The sequence below is a fragment of the Cucurbita pepo genome, chromosome 12 (assembly GCF_057944985.1).
Source record: "Cucurbita pepo subsp. pepo isolate OVF chromosome 12, ASM5794498v1, whole genome shotgun sequence".
NCBI lineage: Eukaryota > Viridiplantae > Streptophyta > Magnoliopsida > Cucurbitales > Cucurbitaceae > Cucurbita > Cucurbita pepo.
The window spans coordinates 7542112-7547742 of record NC_141809.1 but is presented as its reverse complement, the minus strand read 5'-3'; the positions used below and the strand labels follow the sequence as shown (position 1 = coordinate 7547742).

At 33.0% G+C, this 5631-nt stretch overlaps 1 non-coding gene across 1 annotated transcript; it reads left to right on the top strand.

The window, feature by feature from the left end:
* The first annotated feature begins 618 nt into the window (after window positions 1–618).
* On the top strand, window positions 619–692 carry TRNAT-AGU (transfer RNA threonine (anticodon AGU)). Its single transcript has one exon. It is a non-coding gene; the product is annotated as a tRNA-Thr (tRNA).
* The last annotated feature ends 4939 nt before the right edge of the window (window positions 693–5631 follow it).

Here is a 5631-nt window from a genome sequence, read left to right as displayed (position 1 = left end):
CTAAGATTTAGTGTTCGAGTATTTGTTTGGTTGTCGTTTTAGTCTTCGATACGTATTTTTTTCAAGTGGCACTCGTAACTCAGTTAGCTAGAGCACTTGTTTCGTAAGCGAGAGATCTTGAGTTCAACTCTCAACAAGAGCATAAATAAATTCAATGTTGTTAGACTGAATTCTAAAATTTTACCAAAGCTTTAGGTTCTAGGTAGGATACATAATATGTATTTCAAATGATGATAGAGGGGAGAATGAACGAAATAAGGTGTCTTAATTATGCCACAAAAACTTCTTGGTGGATCATGAGTTTATAAACGAGTTTTTTCTTTTCTCTTTATCCTTATCGTTTTGGGGTTTCTTGGATAATATTAGATTGAATTCCAAGAGTTTCACAACATATCTATTTTATAATACAATTTTATTTGATTTGGGTTTACATTATAAAGACAAATTAGTATTTTGCTTATTTTTCTCATTCCTATAAATATGTCTCTTTGGTTTGTATTTTATGATACAATTCTATGTACAGTGTATTGTAGTAGTCTTTTCTGTTCTCTTCCCTAGTTGCTTGGGTGTTTATTCGTTTTGGCGATTCATGAATTAATATGTTTTTAGTTTCAAGTAGCTCTTGTAGCTCAGTTGGTTAGAGCACCCGTTTAGTAAGCGGGAGGTCTTGAGTTCAACTCTCAACAAGAGTATTATTGCCCTCTAGTATGTTTCCAATAGACCTTGCTCCCCACAATTGTGGGCAATTAGTTGTTTACACATTATTTTAGGCTTCGATACGTAGTTTTTTGAAGTGGTTCTAGTAGCTTAGTTGGTTAGAGCACTTGTTTTGTAAGCGAGAGGTCTTGAGTTCAACTCTCATCAAGAGCATAAATTCATTTGTTCTCTTGACTTAGCTTTCTTATTGTTTTTGGGTTATTAGATAATTAAGATCTAAATATCTTATTTTTTAACGATGTTGTTTGATTGAATTCTAAAAGTTTTATAACATTGGGTCATTTCGTATCAAAGCTTTAGGTTCTAGGTAGGCCAGCAAACACAGTATACAAAGTATATGTTGCTCAATGGCCATTAGAGACAAAAAAGTGAAGAAAATGAAAAATAAAAAAAAATATTTGACGCGGATAGAGAGACTAAAAAGAAAGATGATTCTAGTTTTTTAGGAGAACAATGTTTTGTATACAAAAGGTACATATACAGAAACTTGGAAGTAAAAGAATTTTCTTTCTAAGGGGAGCACTCAAACTAAGTGTATCTACCTTTTCGATTGAATTCTTGCAGAAAATTAAAATGCTTATTATAAAGCAAGTTTGAATAATTAATTTCAACTAATGCCAATATCTAACTCATGGAAAAAAATAAGACCAATGGGCTGCAAAGGAAGTGGCACTCCCATTTCACTTTTACATCCATGCATGACCTAAAGATAAAAGGGAAGACCTCGACAAGATTAAAACCACGGAATGAAAATAATTTTAAGTTTGCATTACAAGGAAATCAATTGAATTCGATGACGAATCCTCTTGAAGAATGGGAGAATGAACGAATAATGTGTCTTAATTATGCCACAAAAACTTCTTGGTGGATAATAAGATTGTAGGGTACGTGTTTAAATAGTCAGTCATGTTATTAGTATGGTACAAAGATTTTGGATATTAGAATGAAAGTTGAATAGTATGCTTCTTTACCCATGAACTTGTTCTTTTGCATTTCTTGTGTTTAGATTTACGTGCTAGAGTTATGCAAGTAGTCTTGACCGAGTTATTCTGTGAAGCGATTCGAATCATGAGTTTATAAATGAGTTTTTTTTCTTTTCTTTTTACTCTTTATCTTGATAATTGAGGTAATCGGTTCAAAAACTTTCTCTTGGATTGATTGCTTATCGTTTTGTGGTTTCTTGGATAATTTAGATCTAAACATCTTGTTCTTCAAAAGTAATATTAGATCGAATTTCAAGAGTTTCATAACATATCTATTTCGTAATACAATTTTATTTGATTTGGGTTTACATTATAAAGACAAATTAATATTTTGCTTATTTTTCTCATTCATATAAATATGTCTTTTGGTTTGTATTTTATGATACACTAGCTTGGGTGTTTATTCATTTGGTGATTTAAGAATTGTTATGTTTTTTGTTTCAAGTAGCTCTAGTAGCTCAGTTGGTTAGAGCACCCGTCTAGAGCATTATTGCCATTTAGTACGTATTCTCCATGATTGTGAGCTAGTACATTAAATAGTATAGAGAATATTTCTTTCCGTCAATAAAAGAGGGTCGTTCCCCAAATGTCCATTTACAACATGAACGTTATATGTCGTAGGTACCTGATTATATGTTGAATTCTTGTAACAACTTGAACCCCAACAAAAGCCACAATTAACTTTATTATAATATAAGATTAAAGCCATTTTCGATCTTGCTTCCACTATTGGTACAACAATTGGTATCATATTTTTGTGGAGAATTTCGGCACACAACAAGTGGAATCAAAGCGTGGTTGTCGTATTTCGGAAAATCTAAAAGTTTTTGACCCCCATCAACCATGAAACGTGCTCACAATCGTGCTTATCTTCTTCAAAATCAATTTTCAAGAATTGTGTTTTTCTACTTTCATCCAAATTACTTGTTACAAATCGCAGAGTCATCTGATATTAAATCAGAACGTGAATCGAGAATTTTGAGTTCTAATCTTGAAGTAGAAAATTTTGATGGAATCAATAATTTTTGTGTTTGGCAAGGCGAAGTTACTGATTTGCTGGCCATGAAAGACCTTCCTGCTTCTCTCGTAGAGGAGATGCCTGAAAACATGACAGACGCATAATTATATATGACTCAAATTTGATCTTGGTTATAACATCTGTGAAGATGAAGCTCAAAGATTAGAATTGAGAAGTTTGATCGATCCGATTTGGTTTCTAGAAGATGCAGATGGAAGATTTTCTGTACCAAAAAGATCTTCATGAATTCCTATTGGGGTGAAACCAAATATCATAACCACAGAGCAGTGAAAGCTCAAGGATCGGCAGGCCTTAGGGTTAATTTGGTTGACACTGTCCAAAAATGTGGCGTTTAACATTATCAAGGAGAAGACAACGTAAGTTCTATTGAAGGCGCTATTGAATAGGTACGAAAAACCGTTGAGTATGAACAAGGTGTATTTGATGAGGAGATTTTTCAATCTATAAATGTCTAAAGGTAGTTCCAGTTGTGGATCATATAATGAATTCAATATGAGTTTAAGTCAACTAAATTCAATGAAAATTAATTTTTGAAGATGAAATTAAAGAACTGATTTTGATGTACTCTTTACCTGATTTGTGGGATACTATTGTTGTCGCAGTTCCCAAATCTCTGATAAGTTGAAGTTTTTTCTCGACCATGGTTTGATGATTCTCGCTTGTAATTTTTCTCGAACTATATGACAATCTATTTCTATGTGTTTCGTACGTTTATGAAAAACTGGATTGGCTGCTATCTGTAATGATGCTTGATTATCACAATACAATAATGCTGGTTCGGACAGTGGAACTTTCAAGTCTTGAAGAATGTATCTTAACCAAACTAACTCTAAACAAGTATTTGCCACCGCTCGACACTCGGCTTCTGCTGATGATCTGGACACATTGGTTTACTTTTTAGACTTCCAAGGAATAATTGAATTTCCAAGAAAAATGCAGAACCTAGAAATTAATGGTCTGGAAGTTCGACAACCGCCCCAGTCTGAATCGCAATATGCTTGTAATCTTAAGTTGTTTTCAGATGGTAATACAAGTCCTTGACCAGGAATACCTTTGATGTATCTCAGAACTCGAAGAGTTGCCTCCCAATGTGGTTTTCTTGGTTCATGCATAAATTGACTAAGCACACAAACTGAATACACTATGTCAGGCCTAGTAACGGATAAATATATTAATCTTCCAATCAACCGTTTGTATTTACTTGGATCATTCAACTTCTCCCCTTCTGTTAAAGAAAGTTTCAGATTATGCTCCATAGGAAATCTTTCTGGATGTGCTCCTGTAAGACCTGTGTCTTGAAAAATGTCTAGAGCATACTTCCTTTGAGAGATAAAAATTTCTTTTCTAGACCTAGAAAATTCAATGCCTATAATATATTACAAATTCCCTAAATCTTTGATAAGGAATTTCTCGAGTAAACAAGTCTTGAGATGTTGAATTTCTTTGAAAAATGTCTAGAGCATACTTGCTTGATCCTCTTAATTTCAAGTCCTTGAATCCTTTGGATCTTACATGGGGCGCTTGTTATTTTTGGAGCTAATTTCCTTTATTTTTTTGGGGTGTTACATCATATCTCATCACTTGGCTCCCCAAATCGTATTTATCAATCACAATTTTATACATGATCCCAAGATGAATTGGTTAACTCTTTACTAGTCTCTATGTCGTACATCTACGTATCATGAATACATGATCCTAAGATGAATTGGTCCTCTCTTTCTTATAACATTTTCCATACTACACCAAACATAATTATTTCATTCATAAGCATCGTAAACAAAACCTTAAACCAAACCACCACGAAGAGGTCCAGATCAGCTACATAGGGTTCATTTGAAATAGTTCTTACTTTCTTTCATTAAATGACACAACAATTTGATAACTATTTGACAAACCCCGTTTATTGTTCTTTATAATCCAAAATGGTTTAGAAATTTTGGAAACTCCTCGTTCTCAATTTGTTTAAAAAAATAATGACCCTTTAAATTGTTATTTTACCGTCTACGATCGAGTTGCGAAATGCCTTCTTAGGGTAAGTCCGTATTTCCCTCCTCTAATATGTCATTTCTCAAGGAAAATGTATATATTATTACCTTATGACATGATGTAAAGTGCCTTTTGTATCATATATTTGTTTTATCATTTCCTTATATAAACCCAACATTTTCTATTAATTTCTCCCAAAGTTGGGAACTTAAATAAATGGGACTCCTACCCCGTGACTGTCTTCTAATAACAATTGGTTGTGAACTTGATTCGATGGACCTCCCTGTACATTGTGTTAGCATTTTCAAATATTGTCACAGTCGTACATTTTCAACCATACAACGTCACGATTTTGTCACACTCATGAAAAATCTTTTTTTTGCCTGACTTTATGGCTACATTAGACTTTAGACAAGGTTGGTCACTAACCGAACATGACTTATATAGAAACTAAACTTTGTTCAATCATACATGTAACAACTCTAACCGACTTGCCTCTACTCTAGGCCAAGCCTAAGGCTCTACCTCACCTTTACCCTACCTCAAAATCCTTCTAATGCAATGTCCCATCTGATATAGTTGTTTTGATTATCAATCGTGACCAAAATAAGTTAACAAATGTTCATATTATAATTTATGTCGATAGGTAATTAACATCGTTTATATTTCACTCGTACTAATCATGTCAAGCTTTAAAAAAATAATAATAGTAATAATCCTAGATAAACAACATATCAAAAATATTTATTTATTTAAATATTAAAATCAAACTTTCAAATTTATGGATACATGAATTTTTTGCCTGACCAGTTGTAGCAAATATCATAATTATCGGTTTTATAGTTGAACATATAGACATTTTCCTCTTTCATATGCCACGAACATAGAATACTTTCACAATTATCT